Source organism: Protopterus annectens, chromosome 7.part1 (assembly GCF_019279795.1).
Source record: "Protopterus annectens isolate FY-2018-M chromosome 7.part1, PAN1.0, whole genome shotgun sequence".
Classification (NCBI taxonomy): Eukaryota; Metazoa; Chordata; order Ceratodontiformes; family Protopteridae; genus Protopterus; species Protopterus annectens.
The window spans coordinates 399,998,713-400,019,610 of NC_056740.1; the positions used below are offsets into that span (position 1 = coordinate 399,998,713).

Genomic DNA, 20,898 nt, shown 5'->3' on the forward strand with positions numbered 1-20,898 from the left:
AAAAGTCCCTGAGCCTGAAGATCCACTTACAATCCCAGTTTGTGCCAGGCAAGGACAAAGTTCTGGCGGACAAGCTGAGCAGAAATTTCTGGGATCCACATGAATGGATGCTGCATCCTCACATTTTCTCACAAATAACAAGGGCATGGGGAAGACCGGACATAGATCTCTTTGCCTCTCACCTGAACCATCACCTGGAAAAGTTTTGTACAAGAACTCGCCATCCTCTAGCCTGGAAAACAGATGCTCTCTCCTTCAGCTGGAATTCCCTAACAATTTATGCATTCCCTCCTCTACCACTGCTGACCAAGATGATACTGAAGATCAAAGTAGAACGACCAAGAGGCATTTTGATAGCTCCAAACTGGCCAAGGCAGCACTGGTACCCATTGCTGTTGAGCATAACCCGGACCAAGCCGTGGCCTCTGCCTCTATGGCCTCTGCTTCTAACCCAGCACAATTACAGGACTGTTCATCAAAACCTGCAAACATTGCATCTGACAGCCTGGAGGTTACCATAACTTCTTCCGATATCTCTTTCCAAAGAAGTTCAAGAGATTTTACTGGAAGCACGCAGACCTTCCACCAGAAAGACCTATTGAGCCAAGTGAAGAGATTCATCATCTGGAATGCCAACAAGGGTCAGGATGCAACAGTATTGAGCATACCTCAGATATTAGAATACTTGGCAGAATTGTTTCATACTGGTCTCTCATATTCTTCCATAAAGATCCACGCTTCAGCAATCACAGCAAAATACAATTGTGATCCACCTGTGTTCTCACATTCCTTGCTAAGACAGTTCCTAAGAGGGATAAAGAATATCAAACCTCCCAGAAAACCACCAGTACCTGCATGGGACCTCAATTTCGTCTTGGAAAAATTAACCCCCCCCCCTTTGAACCAGCAGCATCTTCAGAAATGCAATTTCTCTCCTGGAAAACGGTTTTCCTATTGGCAGTAACATCAGCAAGAAGAGTCTCTGAGATACAGGCACTCATGGCAGTACCTCCCTTTCTCATTTTTCATCAGGACAGAGTCTCTCTAAGGACCAATCCTTCTTTCATGCCAAAAGTAATTTCCAGGGTGTCTCTAAATCAAGCCATTCACCTGCCTACATTCTTCCCCAATCCTCAAAACAAGGGGGAAAAGCTGCTGCATACTTTGGACATACACAGACAACTACGCTGCTACTTGGACAGAACAAAGACCACCAGAAAGTCTGACCAACTGTTCGTAGCCTATGCTGCTGGAGTTCAAGGAAAAGCAATCTCCAAACAAACAATTTCAAAATGGATTGGACACTGCATCAGATTCTGCTATTCTTTTCATGGAAAAGGTGTGCCAGCCAATATTAGGCCACACTCCACCAGAGCTATAGCCACATCCACAGCTTTCCTAAGAGGAGTGGCTACAAAGGACATTCTAGAGGCTGCTACATGGAGCTCCATGCATACATTTGCCAAGCACTACAACCTGCCTTTATACTCCAGATCCCGAGCAGGCTTTGCTTCGGCAGTCCTGCAGGGCATTTTAGCGACACCATCCCTTTATTAGTTCCAACCAGCCCCAGCTTTGCTATGGTATTCAACCCATATGTTATGACTGCAGTTGCATTCTTGAAGGACATAGTATAGTTTTGTACCTACCATAAATGTAGATGTCCGATAGATATGCCACTGCAGTCTGATTTCCCCCCCCCCCCACACCCTCCTACCCCTCTGCAACTTTCTTTTTGGGTCCACTACCCCTATTCCTATTAGCTGGGGGTATCTTTTATGGTGTATCTGTTTATTACTGTTGTGCATGTCTGGAATTGTTTATCCATTCACCAAATTTAGCCTTCCTTGGAGGGCACCTGGCATCTGGGGCAAGAAACACTGAAGAAGATGGCGTCGGCCGATGCCTTTATACTCCAGCCATTGTGATGTCGGAGAGGAGGCAACACCAGCCGACGCCGGACCCAGACTTTGGAATCCGGCCGACCGAGGGCCGCCTGAGGCAGGACAACCCATATGTTATGACTGCAGTTGCATATCTATCGGACATCTACATTTATGGTAGGTACAAAACTGTACTTTCAGGACTGACAGATCCAGAATGGGTCTCCATGAATTTTGCTTTCTGGGGACTAGAAAGACCCTTGAGTAAAAACCTTGTCCCATCTCTGAAAGTGGAACCAGTTCTATGGCTTTCATAGCCAAAAGAGCTTCTACCTGGTTTAAGGCCTCTAACCATTGATGATCTGGAAGATCCGGCCATCCGCTTGGTCTTGGTAGGGTATGAAAATGGAATTTGTAACCTCTTGAAACCACATCCAGAACCCACTTGTCTTGGGTTATACGAGTCCAATTTAGGTGAAAAAGAGAAAGTTTTCCTCCGAGAGGGGCTTCCAGGTAAGAAGTTCCTGCAGCCCAACAGAGGGAGTCATTGAGTCTGTTTTCTATGAGTTTGTGACCTGTCCTCTCCTCCCCTAGGGGTGGAAGCAGTCCACTGTCTTGGTCTATAAGAGGCTTGTGTTTGAGGCCTTCCTCGGGAGCGTCTATACCTACCCCTCTGAGGCCTGTCAGAATTGGGAAAGGACCAATTTTTAGTTGGCCAATTCCTACTAAATCTGGGTGGCTGTACTTGTAAGAAATCTTTAACCATTTGCATGGATTTTGCCTTGTCCTCCATCTTCTTTATCACCTCTTCAGCTTTAGATCCAAACAAAGCATTATGCTGAACAGGAGCATCCAATAATTTAGCTTTTACTTGATCTGGCAAGTTTTGTTCCTTTAACCATGCATGCCTTCTAATGACTGTGCCCGAGGCAGCAGCCCTACAAGAAGCCTCCAAGGCATCAAATCCACAGTGTAAACCATGCTTCCCAACTTGTTCAGTGGCATGCATTAAGTCATGTAATTTCTTATCTGCACAGGCGGAAATGGAAGTTAACTTTTGTTTTAAAACAGACAGAAGAAATTGCTGGTATTTCAGCATATGAAATTGACAGTTTAAAGCCCTAATAGATAAAGTAGCAGAAGTGTATACTTTTTTGCCACATCTTTCTAAAGATCTAGAGTCCTTCTCTGTGGGAATGGGGTTTTTAGCAGAAGCGGCTTTAACCCCCTTAGGACCCTGAGAAATGGTTTCAGGGTCAGCAGTAGGATTCTTGTATAAAAACTGGTGGGAATCAGGAACCCTATAATATCTGTCTGGCTTAACAGGAGCTGGAGGAAAAGAGTCAGGAGTTGAGTTAGCCCAACTAACGTTTTTACAGCATCTTCTGTTGTAGATTAATCTGAAAACTCAACCAATGTATTTCTTTCATTTATGATTCTGCTATCCCTAGGCTGTACTTATGCTTTGAGTGTGCCAAGAGTTGAGAGGCATGTGGTGGCTGGGGTGGGAGTAGCTTTAGATTGCACATGATGTTTTTACAGCTATGAGTTGAGTTAATTTCCTGTGTGGCAGTTTGTGTATCTATTTAAGTACCTACCCATCTCTGAGGTGTATAGTCAAAACCGTACAAATGTGTGGTTGTGTGTGCATATGTATAGGCATATCAATATGTGTAGGGGGGAGGGCATAGATGCTTTCATCTCTCCACAGTGTGTCCAGTTTGGTTTCATTTTGGTCTTTTCCTAATAACATTTGTTTTCTCTCCTTGGGAATCCGTGAGGATCCTGACCCTTGAGTTTTGGACTTTGTATGCCTCAGGAAAAGAACCCTATTGTAAAACAAATTATTCTAGCAATAATCTAAGTTTATAAAACTAAGTGTGTGGGTGGTGATGGCCATTTCGCATTATTTTAGCTTCCTGCTTGGCTCTTGAGCTGAGAGGTGTGTGTGTGTGTGTGTGTGTGTGTGTGCGCACGCATTTGGTTGCACATTCTATTCTGACAGCAGTGAGATGTGAAGATACATTCTTGTGTGGTAGCGGTTTATTTATTTGCAGTTTGTTGACCTGGAAGTCCATTGGGCCAAAATGAGCCCGTTTTCAATGGAGTCCAGGGGAGAAAAGCTCTACTTAAAATATTACAATAATGAATAAAATTAATACAAACTTTCAAAAAATGTATCATAATTTAAAAGTTGCAGAAACAGATTGACAATGTAATAAAAAATAACAAAAATAACAAAGCAGTTTGTGATCTCTGCCATAATAAAGCTTTCTGGGATTATAGGTTCATAGGTTCATACTAGGCTATCTGCCCGAGGGCATTTACAAGCCTAGCCCATCGTTTTGTGGCTTATGCCACCCCTTTAGTATGGGGAACTATACCCATTATTTTGCTGTGCCTCTGTCGAGCAGTGACACTGAGGCACATGCCTTGACCTACATGGAATAAATTAGCATTCTGTAGGTCAAGGCATGCAAATGCCTGCAATATAAGATAAATTATAAGAAGGTGTTAAGAACATTGCAAGTGTTAGTTTGAATTTGTGAAAGAAAGCTTAAGAGAAAGTAGGCATAACATAAAGAGATAAATGTTAGGAAGGGTGAGGGCAGGAGCATTGCCATTTAGATGGGAGGTAGGAATGAAGCAAAGTCTTAAAACTAGAGTGGTTCCGGGTAGTTCGGATTTGTGGTGGAAGTGAGTTCCATTTCCCTGTTAGGGAAAATGACAATAAAAGTTGCCCTGGACTAGCAAGGAGGAGTTTTTGTCAATTTTAGTGTTTTTTTATGGGGTTGGATGGATTGAGAGCTAGGTGATTGTTCAACAACCAAATCTCAGTGCTGGTAAAGGCATTTTTAGTTACTTAAATTAGTTTAGTGAGAGATTTGGCAGAGCAGGTGGTGGTAGAGACATCTGCATATTGGACTAGTTTGACATTTCTTATACAGTGCTGGAAGTTGTTGATAAAAATATTAAATAGTAAAGGACCCAGGATAGAACCTTGGGGGTACACCAGTTGGAGTGTGAAGGTAAGAAGCGAGAGTTTTTCCACCTTGACAGCCTGTTGTCTGAGAGGTAACAGGAAAACCAATTGATGGAAGATGGAGATAACTCTCTCTTATCAACCTAAGAAAGAAGAATGATGGGAAATGGTATTGAATGCTTTGGATAAGTCTAGGAAAAAGGTAGATACAATTATTACTAGAGTCTCAAGTGTGGCTGATGATATTGAGAAAGGATAGAAGGTCAGTGGTGGTGCTGTGTCCAGGTCTAAATCCTTGTTGAGTAGGGGTCAGCAGATGATTGTCTATAAAGTAAGAATCGCAAGTGAATGCATTTTTTTTCAAGAATCTTAGAAATGGAGAGAGGGACTATTTGGACGTAAACTGGAGATGTCAGTATTGTTGCCCCCTTTGTGTAGGGGAATGATAAAGGTTTTTTTTCCAGAGGAGGGGTACATATGATTCTTGAATGGAACAATATCAGTAGCTATCTTAAAGTTGGATGGTAGGTTATCTGGGGCATTCGAACATGGTTTTAGTTTTTGTAGGAGTTTTTGTGGTGTTGACAGGAAGGGGAGTTGTGAGTAGAAGACATAGTTGAAGCTAATACATTGTTGGGGAAAATGTGGTAAGCTTGGCTATAGTGTCTAAGGAGGAGGAGTTAAATTGGGCAGCAATAATACGATCAGGAGAGTTAGGATCTGGGCAAGGGTTGTCTGTCACTTCTGCCAAGAGTGAGAAGGGCAGAGATACTGATTCAGAAGTTTTTGGGATTAGGTTTGTGACCTGTTTTGAAGTCTGGAGTAGTAGGATTTACAGTCCGTAACTATTTCTTTTTTAACTTTATTACGGAGTTGTTTATAATCGGTAAGGGAGTTGGATGTTTTATGTAGTATTTCCATGCTTTATCTCAGAGATGCATAATGGTTATAGTTTTGTTTTTAACCCTTTTAGTTCTAGGAGGAGCAAAGCTATTTAGTAAGTTAGTGAAAGTAGTAGTAAAGTAACAGCGTTGTTAAGTGGAAGAGTTAGAGGGTTCCAGTTCCTATGTATGTTTTAAGCAGTCAGACGAGGTTTGAGGATTTAAAGTTTGTGAGGGTATGGCTTGAGATGTAATTATGTTGTAGGAGGAGAGAGGAAGGTGAATGACATACAAAGGTAGGAAGATGACCATTAAGGGAATCTGGTAAGGTCCCAGAGTCTGAAATATTTGGGTGAGCTACTGATATCCAGTCAAAAAGGCTGCATGAAAATTGTCTTTATTAGGTCTGGTAGGAGAGTTAATTAGTTGGGTGAAACTGAATAGATTTATGTTCTGAGTAGTACTGGTTGAGAGAATAGAAGTCCAGTTAATGTTGACATCACCTAAGTGTTTCATTATGTATGTTAGATGAAAACCAAGAGAGGATATCTTCAAGAATAGGGATATTATTACCAGGTGGAATATATAGGGCAGTTATGCATATGTTTTTATGGTTGTCAGTTTTTAAGAGGGCCAGGGTTAGTTCTGCTGTTGCAAGTTGGGGTATAGGGTTGGTGTAGGGAATCACTGTTAAAGAGGAGGAGAAAAGTAAGGCTACTCCACAACCTTTCTTGTGAGTTCTGTCATTTCATATGATTCTGTAGTTCATTCATTTGAAGTCAAACATGAGAATTGTAGTCTGTCTTAACAGTGATGTCCTTCAAGGATGCATCTGCAGTCTTTACAAATGGGTTGTCCTGTCGTCAGGTAGCCCTTCGGTCGGCCGGATTCCAAAGTCTGGGTCTGGCTTCGGCTGGTGTCGCACTTCACCCGACGTCATTGCGGCAGTTATTCGGGTATAAAGGCATCAGCCGACGCCATTTTCCTCAGTCTTTCTTGCCGCGTGGCGCCCAAAGCAGAAGCTGTTCGCAAGTGCCGGTCGGTCAGATCCAGAGATTACTACTACCGAATACTACTTCGAAGACTTCTATAAAGCTAAGTACCCCGTTGGGGACTCTTTCTTGCCTCAGCCGATGTCAGAGAAAGTTAATAACTGTTTATCTTGTGGGAAACAAATACCTCATAAAGATTTCCACTCCTATTGCATACATTGTTTAGGCCCAGACCACGACGTAGCAGCTTGTCTAGCCTGTGCTTCTTTTAACCGGCAGACGCTTAGACGTCGATCGGACTTTGCTGAACAGATTTTCGGCTCCGATTTTGCCTACATTATGCCGTCGGATCCTCCGACTACGCAAATAACCAAGAAACGCAAAGAAAAGGACTGACACTCGCGGTCCGTGGTTTCGGCCGAAACCGCGGTTAAGCAAACCATGAGTGTCTCGGTTTCGGCCGAAGCCGAGCAAGCGGTTCTTTCTTCAGCCGATAACTTGCCTTCTACCGAGGCCTCTTCTACCCTGGTAGAAACGGCTTCTGAAATCCAACCTTCTGTTGCGGTTTCACAGGATTTATCAGACACCATTCCCCTGGATATTTCTACCCCTGCACGTGGAGCTGCTAGGCCTCCTCCAGCTATGTCTATTAAGGCCTTTGCCAGGGCTAAAGCAGCCAAAGCATCTAAACCTGTGCCTGCCAAGCCCCTCTCTCACAGGCCCAGCACCAGCTCCCATATACTTTCTTTGGCTGAGGATCTCATCTCTTTAATTCGTGGAGCCCAGCCTCATCCAGACAGGGCCTCTCTCCCTCCTCCAGAAAAGAGGCCTAGAGCAGAGCCCCCTGAGCCAGTATCCACAGATGATTCCTCTGATGACTCAGAACATACAGACCCTCCTGAGGCTTCTTATTCTCCTTACGAAGACTTTGATGCTGAGGAGTCCATCCCTTCAGCCTCTCCTCCTGAGGAATTTTCCTTTGGGGAAACTTTGCATGCTATGAGGGAACAATTTCAGTGGCAGGGCCAAGATTTCTCAGACTCTAGAAAAAGGCTTAGGACCTTTCTACATTTGCCACAGCATAGGCCTTTAGCTATACCTTCAGTTCTTTCTGTTGTTGATGATGCATTTAATGATGCTTGCACTGCTCCTGATACTTTACCTCCGGCTCCTGCTAAGCCCGATAGGTACTACAGGGTCCCGGACACTCATCACCACTTATATAAGGCTCCTTTTGCAGATCCAGAGACTATCTCCCAGGGTCCAAAAGCTGTAGCAGCTACTTCTTCTAAAAACCCTCCCTCTGAAAGGGAATCCAGGTCCTTAGAGAGATGGGGTAAAAAAGTTTACACCTCTGCTACTTTGTCAGCTAGAGCTTTGAACTGCCAATTTCATATGATTCAATATCAAGAGTTTATGCTTGACCAGTTGACTAAAAAGTTGTCCTCTGAAGAATCTTTAGATAAAAAGTATGTTCTAGAAATGGTACATAACATACAGCAGGTTAGTAACCATGCTTTAAAATGTGGCTATGATGCACTGGAGGCTTCCTTTAGATCAGCCATGACTGGCACAGTTATCAGGAGGCATGCATGGTTGAAAGAACAGGCATTACCAGACCATGTCAAATCTAAGCTTTTGGATGCACCTATGGACAAGGTCAATTTATTTGGTTCCCCTGCACAGCAGGTATTAAAAAAGATGGAAGAGAAAGCAAAATCTGTGCAAACAGTGAAAGATTTCTTGCAAGTTCAACCTCCAAGGTTTAGCAGGAACTGGCCCTCCAAGAATTGGTCCTTTCCAGACTCCTCTAAGGCACAAAGAGGCAGGGATAGGCGCTCTAGAGGCAGAAACCAATCCAGGGGTGCCTACAGGGGTCGCCAGTGGCAGGGTAACAACCAACGAGGCACCGATACAGCCACCACCACTACAACAACTCAATCACAGTGACTTGGCGGTGGCACCGCCTACCGGGGAACAACTAGAAGCACCTTTAGGCGGAAAGCTAACCTTATTTTCAAGAAACTGGCACTGCATTACAAGAGAAAAATGGATTTTGCAAACTGTAGACCAAGGTTACAGATTCCATTTCCATACTCTACCAGGAAAGAGAGGAATGCCGAACCTACCCACCTACTCAAAGGACAGAAGCTCTAAAACAAATCTCAATTATTAAGAATGAGAGCTGTGGAAAAGGTACCATCTATGGAGCAAGGGAAGGGATTTTACTCCAGACTCTTCCTGGTACCAAGAAAAGAAAACAAATGGAGGCCTATTCTAGACCTGTCCACTTTAAACACATTCCTCATTGTTCCAAAATTCAAAATGCTGACCCTACAGCAGCTTCTTCCCATGCTGGGCAAGGAGTCTTGGCTGGTAACTCTAGATCTCAAGGAGGCATACCTGCACGTCCCCATAAGACCAATTTGCAGAAGATACCTCAGATTTCTTGCAGGATCAGAGCATTATCAATTCTCAGCATTGCCCTTTGGCTTATCTACTGCCCAGAGTGTTCACGAAATGCCTGGCATCAGTAATCGCTCATTGCAGACTTCAGGGGATTCAAATCTATCCCTACCTGGACAACTGCCTGATACAAGCGGACAACAAAAACAAACTAACAGAAGACTTACAAAGAGTCATCTACCTGCTGCAAGCCCTGGGATATACAGTCAATACAAAAAAGTCAAGGCTGATTCCATCCCAAAGAATAACCTTTCTGGGTGCAGAACTGGACACATCAAAACAAATGGCATTTCTAACTACAGAAAAAGAGCAACTTCCTCTCTACTTCTTGGCATTAACAAAGCAGAACCATCTAACTGCAAGAAAAGTGCTACAAGCTCTAGGCTTCATGGCATCCTGCATAATACTGGTCCCTCATGCCAGGCTGCATATGAGAAAGCCACAGTGGTACCTAAAGAATTTGTGGTCCCAGCACAAGCACAGCCTAGAAACCAAAATTCCAATGATCCCATGCCTGAAGCAAGAGTTCCTATGGTGGGCTCAGGCCTGCCAATCAAACACAGGATTGCCTTTCTGCAAAAGTCAACCAAGACAAACCATCACGACAGATGCCTCAGACCTCGGTTGGGGGGCACACATGATGGGCAAGTGCATTCAAGGCCTATGGACTCAAGACCAGCTGCATCTGCACATAAATCTAAAAGAAATGTTGGCAGTAAAATTGGCAATCCAGGCATTCAGACCTTTTCTCCAAGAAGGCCAGTTGATGATAAGGACAGACAACACCACAGTTATGTGGTACATCAACAAACAGGGAGGCACACACTCATACCCTCTATGCCGGCTGACACTGGACCTATGGGATGTGGCTCTGAGCTACAACATTCAGTTACAGGCAATTTATGTACCAGGGAAGGAAAACATTCTAGCAGACATATTAAGCAGAACTACAACAGATGCCCACGAATGGATGCTGCATCCGGACATCTTCAAAACCATCACAAGAGAATGGGGATTACCACAAATAGACTTGTTTGCATCCCCATTCAATCACCAGTTGAAGAAATTCTGCACAAGGACTTCCCACCCACTTGCTTGGAAGGTGGACTCCCTATCTTTCAGTTGGAAAAGCCTGACAGCATACGCATTCCCACCACTTCCTTTGATGCACAAGGTGCTTCTGAAGATCAAAGAGGAACGTCCGAGGATCATTCTGATAGCCCCAGACTGGCCAAGACAACATTGGTATCCTCTGCTGAGGAGCATGTCCCGGGAACAAATATGGACACTGCCCCTGATCCCATTACTGCTAACACAGAACAACTACAACATCCTGCATCCAAACCTAAAAACTCTGCAGCTGCCTGGAACATTACATAACAGCAATTAACCCAAATTTATCCCAAAGGGTTAAAGACATAATCCTGGAGGCTCGTAGACCTTCAACAAGAAAGAATATGCAGCAAAATGGAAAAGATACCTCATCTGGAGTACTGCAAAGGGGCAAGATGTGGCACTGGTGAACATAGCCAACATCCTGGAGTACTTGGCGGAGCTCTTCCATACAGGCCTGTCCTACTCTTCCATCAAGATACATGCATCAACTATTTCAGCAGAATACAGCTTGGATCCTCCTGTCTTCTCGCATCCTCTGCTCAGACAGTTTCTGAGAGGAATTAAAAATGTAAAACCTCCCAGGAAACCTCCATTGCCAGCATGGGACTTGAACTTTGTGCTAGAAAAACTGACTCTTCCTCCTTTCGAACCAGCAGCAACAGCAGAATTACAATACTTATCCTGGAAGACTCCTTTCCTGCTGGCAATAACTTCAGCAAGAAGGGTCTCTGAACTACAGGCATTAATGGCAGTGCAACCCTTCCTGATCTTCCATCAAGATAGTGTCTATGAGAACAAATCCTACATTTATGCCTAAGGTGGTATCCAGAGTATCTTTAAATCAGGCTATCCACCTTCCTCCATTCTTCCCCAACCCACAGAACAGGGGAGAAAGGCTCTTACACACCTTGGATGTACACAGACAATTACGCTACTACCTGGACAGGACAAAAAACAATAGAAAAACTGACCAGCTTCTGGTAGCATATTCAACAGGAAAGGAAGGAAAACCAATTTCTAAACAGACAATCTCCAAATGGATAGGAAATTGCATTAGATTTTGTTACTCCTACCATGGAAAGAAAACTCCAGAGAACATCAGGCCTCACTCCACAAGGGCTACAGCCACTACCACAGCTTTCTTACGAAGAGTGGCTACCAAGGACATTATAGAGGCTGCTACTTGGACCTCCGTGCATACATTTGCCAAGCATTATAACTTACCTCTATACTCTAGATCCCGTGCTGGTTTTGCCACTGCTGTTTTGCAAGGGATCCTAACTACACCATAATCTCTTCTCATTTCCTCCTCCCCTAGTTTAGCTATGGTATTCTACCCATTTGTAAAGACTGCAGATGCATCCTTGAAGGACATAGTACAGTTTTGTACCTACCATAAATGCAGATGTCCGAGAGGAATGCATCTGCAGTCAGGATTACCCACCCTTCTTCCCCTCTGAGGTACTCCTAGGGTATTTGCCAATCTTCAGCTAGCTTGGGGGGGATCTATTATGGTGTATTTGTTTGTATAGATGTACTTACATGCTTATTTTATGTGTTTGCTCTCTACTATTTGGAAACTTTGGCATTTATCCAAATTTAGCCATCCAAGAGGGCACCTGGCATCTGGGGCAAGAAACACTGAGGAAAATGGCGTCGGCTGATGCCTTTATACCCGAATAACTGCCGCAATGACGTCGGGTGAAGTGCGACACCAGCCGAAGCCAGACCCAGACTTTGGAATCCGGCCGACCGAAGGGCTGCCTGACGACAGGACAACCCATTTGTAAAGACTGCAGATGCATTCCTCTCGGACATCTACATTTATGGTAGGTACAAAACTGTACTTTGTGTATAGTTCTATAACAGAAGTATGCATGGCTCTTAAACTATTCAATGTTTTCTAGTACTGTCTTGGCTTCATTCTTACATATGGGTTCAGAGCCGATCCTCTGCTCTGACTTGGCCTATTACAAAGCTCAAAGTCTTCTAGTTGGCTTGTGGCTAGGTAGGTATCCTATAGTGCACCACTACAATCTCCAGAGTTCAGATGTGCTTCTTGCTTGGTTGTGGCTAAGTTTAAAACTTTTTCAAATATATATATATATAGTACTGGCGCAGTCAGTCAGGAGGAGAAGGTAACCACACACACCACAAATCCAGTCTCACATAGACCTATCGCAACAGCAAACCAAACACATACTCGGAGGCTCAAAATAAAAATCTGCCCAAGCAGCAGAGACCTCCAAAGCAGACATCCAAGCAACCGCTACCCCAAAACAATACCCACGTATCACATAGTTCACAAAGTCAGTGTGCCTCACAGTCACAGCCCTTAAGGCTAAACAACACACCTAATACACTTGTCATAGGTGACTCTATTGTCAGACATGCTGACGTCGCACTCACCAGGCTGAACAAGGAGAAGGTCACTGTAAGCTGCCTGTCGGGTGCCAGGATCCGCCACATAACACAAGCACTCGGGTCACTCCAAAGCAAGTACAAATATAACTCCGTCATTGTCCATGCTGGTGTGAATGACCTGAGACGCACCTCCCTGGACTACATGAAAAGAGACAGAGGAGCTCTCTGATCATGTAGCCCAGGCCGGTATGACCCTGACCTTGAGTAGCATCTTACCCTCACCAAGAATGATGCCACAGTATAAAGACAAAATGATGAATTTTAACAATTGGCTAAAGTATTGGTGTCATTCAAAGGGGATCCAGTGTCTGTCAGCCTGGGATGACATGCTCGACAAGCCACGTTGCTTCGCTAGGGACAGCTTGCACCTGTCACCCCTGGGCTTTCGAATACTGGCCAAGGCTGCTGCCACCCCCATAGTGCCTTTTTTAGGCAAGGCTCAAAAGACAAACCCACCTCCATAGACAACACAAGGAAAAAGAAACTAAGGGTAATGCTGCTCAATGCCAGAAGTCTAAACCTCAAGATGCACGCACTTGAGGCTCTCCTCAGTGTGGCGTATATAGATATCTGTGCAGTAACAGAAACCTGGTTCAAGGCTCCGGAGAGCACCCCAGCACTACTGGGTTATACCTCGTACCATGCTTTTCAGCCCCAGAACTCGGACCAAACTACAAAAGGAGGGGGGAGTTTTCATATTCATCAAAGATACCCACACCTCCAGGTTAGTGGCACTGCACGAAGCATCGGAGACCATCCATGTGCAACTAACAGTGGGCAAAACTGCCTTTCAGTTTGTAGACTGCTACAGACCACCCTCCCAAACTCAGGAACCCCACTCGGTTTTCCTGAGAACACTGGAGAATATGAAGGTCTCTCCAAACACCATTATATTGGGTGACTTCAACTACCCAAACATAGACTGGGAGCACTACTCAAGCTCCAACACCCTCGCCCAACGGTTTCTAGAATTTATAAACTCAAATGCTATGGAACAACTGGTCACCACTCCCACAAGAGGGGAAAGCATATTGGACCTGATCATCACCAACATGGGGACTCTGTTCCATACCAGAGGTATACCCCTCATTGGTAAGATCTGACCATAAATCTCAGTGGACATCCATATCCCGTCCCCACCCCCAGCCAAGGAAACCACGGTGAAGTACTTCTCAAATACAAACTTCACACTTCTCAAAACCGAGGTGGAATCCTTCAAAGCCCCCTGGCCAGTGGAAAATACGGCCCAAACCGCATAATCTTTTACAAACGCATTTTATGGACACCTACAGGAATGCATGGATCGTGCTATCCCAAATAAAACCAAGACTCACTCCTCCAAAGGCAGGAGACCTGTCTGGTGGACCCCAGCCATAAATAAGCTATACAACAGAAGGAGGAAGCTACTACATGATAGAGCAAAATCCCAAAAAGGGAAGGCATCTCTGATCAGTACTAGCAAGAAACTACGATCCCTCATAAAATCATTTAAGGCCACCTTCGAAAGAAAAAGTGCACAAGACTTAAAAACCTCAGCTTTGGCCAGCTAAGAACTTGCTGTATTCAACTGGACGTATAAGAGAATTTAAGTACCTTTATCTGCACTTTTTTTTTCAAAAAAATACAGTATTTAAATTGATATTAACTGTGTTGCAGAAATATTAACTGAACTGGAAGTTAGTCAGTGTTTGCTGAATTTTTGTTATCTATTAATTACAGGTGTGGGGGTAGCCACATTCTTTGATTTCCTGTCCTTGCCTATTTAAGTGGTACAGTGTGAAATATTTTCTGCTTAAAAACCTCAGCTTTGGCCGGCTAAGAACTTGCTGTATTCAACTGGACGTATAAGAGAATATAAGTACCTTTATCTGCACTTTTTTTTTTTCCAAAAAATACAGTATTTAAATTGATTTTAACTGTGTTTCAGGAATATTAACTGAACTGGAAGTTTTGACTCTGCTCTTCAGTTAGTCCCACCCACCCTCCCTTTTTTTGTTTTGGTGTTAATCTTAGTGGCCTTGAAACTGCCCGCCCCTCTTGTAAATTTGTGTTTGGATACTCCTCCTGGGCCCATCTCATTTGCTCACTCAACTGAGTGCAGCGAGATCATATTCTGATTTCAGGCACTCCTACTGTGTACAAAGAGAGCATCTGGGAAACAGAAAAAAAAAATTAAGCTTGTTTCCTGCCTTTCCTGTTAAGTGGTATAGACTATTTGTAGGCTTCTGAGCCCCCAAGCCCTTCTGTGTTGGAGGGAAGCCTTCTAGCTTAGTTTTTTTTTTTCTTATAACTAGCCAGTTTTCTAGTTTCAGCACTCAAATCTGTTTCTTTGATCTCAGCACTTGTTCAGAAAACTAAATAAATAAATAAAAAAATGTATCTGCTTTTACTGTACTTGTGTTTCTACCTACTTTATTTTACTTTTGCATCATCTTAAAAGTACTCAATCGTATTTATTACTGCTTGGTGCAACTCATTCTAAGCCTTTTGGTTTAAACACTTGGGCTTCGGACCAGTTGTTTTGCACTGAGAGGGTTTGTGGTCTGCACTGTAGTGGCAGAACAGGTAGCTTGCATCCTTCTAGGTTGGGAACTGCTGATTGAGGGCTCAGTGTCCGTTATTCTAAAAGTGTATTAATTCTGGTTTAAGCACTTGGGCTTTCAGGCCAGTTATTTTACATTAAGAGGGTTCGTGGTCTGCACTCTTGTGGGAGGAGAGGCTGGACTCTGCCCTTCTGAGCTGGGAATTTCTGGTTAAAGGCTTATAGTGCATGCATATCTGAACTGCTTCTTACTGAAGTTGGTGCGCCTTGTTTGCTGTGGCATAGACTGGATTCTGGCCTGCTGGATCTAGCTTTGTTTGTGTAACTTGAGCACTAATCCAGGCATTCTCTAAAGTATTCAGTTGTATTTATTACTGCTTGATAGTAACTTGATTAAAGTGTAGCTATCATTCTAAGTCTTTTGGATTAAGCACTTGGGCTTCAGACCAGTTGTTTTACATTAGGAAGGTTTGTGGCATGCACTGTGGTGGCAGGACAGGTAGCTTTCATCCTTCTAAGTTGGGAACTGCTGATTGAGAGCCCAGTGTCTGTTATTCTTAAAGTGTATTAGTTCTGTTTTAAGCACTTGGGCTTCAGGCCAGTTATTTTACATTAAGAAGGTTCGTGGTCTGCACTCTTGTGGGAGAAGAGGCTGGACTCTGCCCTTCTGAGCTGGGAATTTCTGGTTGAAGGTTTATAGTGCCTGAATATTTGAACTGTATCTTACTGAAATTGGTACACCTTGTTTGCTGTAGTATAGACTAGATCCAGGCCTGCTGAATCTAGCTTTGTTTATATGCTTGTTGTTTGTTTTTCTTATTTCCTGGGCAGCTAATTCCACCTAATCTGCTTCTCAGCGCTTCTGTGGATCACTAGTGATATCTGCATTGCTTACTGTACTTATTTCCTTGTTTCACTTGAAAGAAAGTTACTGTTTGTCGTTTTTGCATTTAAGTTACCTGTAACACATTGCACTTAAGTTACCTGGCACTTGCTCACTAAAGCAATTATATAAGTCAGCACTACAAATTAAAAGCACTACACCCTCACTCCCCTCTGGCCCTTGTTTTCAATTATTAAGGAATTCCCAATATTATTCTAGTATGTCCAAAGGTCAGTTGTCAATCTCCTCTCCGGTCCAGCTGGTGAATCTGGGAATCTTGAGGCAATGTTACAACTGCCTCATGTACACAGACAACCCTCTTCTCCTCCCAACAAATTCCAACACATGTGAGAGATGCAACCATATAGCCAAAGTGGAGGCTAAGCTCTCTCAACTCAGTACTGGCATAACCAGTCAGGAGGAGAAGGAAACCACACTCACTACAATTCCAGTCTCACATAGACCTACCACGACAGCAAACCAAACACATAATCACACAAAAACATACTCAGAGGCTCTAAATAAAGATCTGCCTAAGCAGCAGAAACCTCCAAAGCAGACACCCAAGCAACCGCTACCCCAAAACAAAACACGTGCAACGCATATCTCACAAAGCCAGTGTGCCGAACAGTCACAGCCCTTAAGACTAAACAACATACCTGATACACTTGTAATAGGTGACTCTATCGTCAGGCACACTGAAGTCCCGCTCACCAGGCTGAACAAGGAGAGGGTCACTGTTAGCAGCCTGTCGGGCGCTAGGATCCGCCACATAACACAAGCACTCAGGTCACTCCAAGGCAGGTACAAATATGACTCAGTCATTGTCCATGCTGGTGTGAATGACCTGAGACGTACCTCTCTGGACTACATGAAAAGAGACATAAAGGAGCTCTCTGAGCATGTAGCCCAGGCCGGTATGACCCTGACCTTGAGTACATCTTGCCCTCACCAAGAATGATGCCACAATATGAAGACAAGCTGATCAATTTCAACAATTGGCTTAAGTACTGGTGTCATTCAAAGGGGATCCAATGCCTGTCAGCTTGGGATGATATGCTCGACAAGCCACGATGCTTCACTAGGGACGGCTTGCACCTGTCACCCCTGGGCTTTCAGATATTGGCAAGGCTCTTGCTACCCCCATAGTGCCTTTTTTAGGCAAGGCTCAAAAGACAAACCCACCTCCATAGGTATCACAAGGGATAAGAAACTGAGAGTACTGCTACTCAACGCCAGAAGTCTAAACCTCAAGATGCACGCACTCAAAACTCTCCTTAGCATGGAGAACATCGATATCTGTGCAGTAACAGAAACCTGGTTCAGGGCTCCCGAGAGCACCCCAGCACTACCAGGTTATACCTCATACCATGCTTTTCGGCCCCAAAACTTGTACCGAACCACAGAAGGAGGGGGAGTATCGATATTCATCAAAGATACCCACACCTCCAGGTTGGTGGCAAAGCACGAAGCATCAGAGACTATCCATGTGCAACTAATAGTGGGTAAAACTGCCTTCCAGTTTATAGCCTGCTACAGACCACCCTCCCAAACCCAGGAACCCCACTCAGCCTTCCTGAGAACACTGGAAAATATGAAGGTCTCTCCAAACACCATTATATTGGGCGACTTCAACTACCCAAACATAGACTGGGAGCATTACTCTAGCTCCAACACCCTAGCCCAAAGGTTCCTAGAATTTATAAACTCAAATGCTATGGAACAACTTGTTACCACTCCCACAAGAGGGAAAACATACTGTACCTGATCATCACCAACATGGGGACTCTATGCTCCAGACCAGAAGTGTATCCCTTATTGGTAAGATCAGACCATAAACTAATCTCACTAGATATTCACATCCCGACCCCACCCCCTGCCCAGAAAACCACAGTGAAAAACTTCTCTAAAGCAAATTTCACACTCCTCAAAACCGAGGTGGAATCCTTCAAAGCCCCCGGGCCTGTGGAAAATACGGCCCAGACCGCAGAATCCTTTATAAATGCATTCTATGAACACCTTCAGGAATGCATGGATCATGCGATCCCAAATAAAACCAAAACCCAATCCTCCAAAGATAGACGTCCTGTCTGGTGGACCCCAGCCATAAACAAACTATACAATAGAAGGAGGAAGCTACTACATGATGGAGCAAAATCCCAAAAACGGAAGGCATCACTGATCAGTATTAGCAAAAAACTACGGGCACTCATAAAATTGTCTAAGGCCAGCTTCGAGAGAAAAATTGCACAGGACACTAAGGATAATCACAAGGCTTTCTTTAGTTATGTTAAGAACCTGGGTGGTAATTCCCAGATATGCTCAGAATTAGTCCAAAATGACAAAAAATACACTGAACCCACAGACATTGCCAACATCCTAGCTGACAGGTTCAGCACAAACTCCCCCCCCTCCCCACCAAAAGGGCAAATATCAATCCCAGCAGAGTGCTGCCCCCCTGACATCTCAGATGCACAGGTAAGAGCCACCCTCTCCAAAGCAAAAAAACACAGCATCAATGGGACCAGACGGTGTCCTGGGCTGCGTCCTACATGAACTCCAAGAAGAGCTAAACCCAAACATAAAACTACTGTTCAATCTCAGCCTTACTACAGGATATGTGCCCAAAGAGTGGCATACAGCAAGCTGACTAGCTTGGTCTGCAAAGCTATGGAAAGGATCATCATGGACCTCATAAATAAAGATATTGGGGACCTACAGACACTGGATCCTACCCAGTTCGGCTTTAAGGGCAGATCCTGCTTCTTAAACCTGGTTGATTTCTTTGAAACAGTCACCAAGGCCATTGACGAGGGGAAGGTGGTCCACACAGCCTACCTGGACCTCGCAAAAGCCTTCGATACAATACCCCACTCGGGCATTATAGATAAGCTCACCAGCTTAAATATAAACCCCTATGTCACTAGATGGGTTGCAAACTGGCTCAAGGACAGAACCCACATGGTTAGAATTGCTGGAGCCATGTCAGACTCCAAACCAGTTACAAGTGGTGTCCCACAAGGCTCGATCCTGGGACCTCTCTTGTTCGGTATATATTTCTCGGGGGTACAGGCCAACACGGAAGGACTGTGGCTGACCAAGTTCGCAGATGACTGCAAACTGGGCGCCATAATTGACTCTCCAGCCGATACAAGCATCCTCCAAAAGGGCCTCATAGAAACAGACAACTGGTGCCAGAGCCATGGCCTCAAGCTAAATGCCAAAAAGTGTATAGTAATCCCCTTTGGCAAAAACAAAGTGCCCACAAATTACCACATAGGTGGTGATCCATTAAGCACAGAAGAAGTAATTAGTGACCTGGGGACCCAAGTTGATAGCTATCTCTCATTTGACAACCACGTGGCCAAAGTGGTTAGAAAAACATTTTATATAGCCCACCTAATCATGAAGGGATTCACATCTAGATCAGGGGAGGTCATCGTGCCTCTTTACTCATCCCTCATCAGCCCCATAATTGAGTACAATGCCCCTTTTGGGATGTACCTTACCAGACACCTGCAGCAACTGGAAAGACCCCAAAAGTACCTCACCAAGAGGCTCACAGATGCCATATGCTGCCCAGTTAAAGAAGCTCCAGCTCTACTCAGTGGCATACCGCCTGTTCAGAGGCGATCTGTGCCTGACGTGTAAAGCCATGTCCAACCCGGAATTAATGGACATGCTGCACCTCAGAAAATCCAAATCCCATCGAGCTACGCGCTCGAGAGACTTGAACCTCAGCACTGAATTAAATAGGACGTGCTGGAGGGACAGATTCATAACCCAAAGGCTCCCTTCACTCTGGAATAAAATCCCAGTCCAGGTTAGGCAGAGTCCCTCATTGACTCTCTTCAAGAGGAATCTTGATGAGTGGATGGGAGATAGTAGGTTTTTCCCGGGTATCACTTCTGTGTCACTGTTAGACAGAGGCACAGTATACTAACCTCGAAAAAGGGCATAGCAAAATAAATTTAAAATGGGTGGTGAAAGCCAAACACATTCTGGCTAGGCTTATATATGCCCTAGTGTAGCCTCCCTGACATCACAGATGCATAGGTGAGAGCTGCCCTCTCCAAAGCAAAAAACACAGCATCAGTGGGACCGTACGGTGTCCCGGGCTGCATCTTACACGAGCTCCAAGAAGAACTGAACCCTCGCATAAAGTCACTGTTCAGTCTCAGCCTTACTACTGGATATATGTACCCAAGGAATGGTGTACAGCAACAGTGGTACTACTCCACAAAGGACCCCGGAAACTATCGCCCTATAAGCCTGACTAGCCTGGTCTGCAAAGCTAAGGAGCGTATCATCGTGCAACTCGTAAACAAAGACATTCGGAACCTCCAAACACTGGATCCTACCCTATTCGGCTTTGTTAAGGGCAGATCTTGCCTCTTGAACCTGGTCGACTTGTTTGAAATAGTCACCAAGGCCATAGATGAAGGGAAGGTAGTCCACAGAGCCTACCTGGACCTCGCAAAAGCCTTCGACACAACACCCCACTCGGGCATCATGGGATAAGCTCACCAGCTTAAATATCAACCCCTGTGTCACAAGATGAGTTGCAAACTGTCTCAGTGATAGAACCCACATGGTCAGAATTGCAGGTGGCATGTCAGACTCTAAACCAGTTACAAGTGGCGTCCCACAAGGCTCAGTCCTGGGACCTCTCTTGTTCGGTATATATTTCTCTGAGGTACAGGCTAACACGGGAGGACTATGGCAGAC

General features: G+C 44.5%; 1 protein-coding gene across 1 annotated transcript in view; it reads left to right on the forward strand.

The window, feature by feature from the left end:
• DCAF1 (DDB1 and CUL4 associated factor 1) overlaps positions 1–20,898 on the forward strand; it is a gene marked incomplete in the record, with an annotated part of 1,406,260 nt that overhangs the window by 69,765 nt on the left and 1,315,597 nt on the right.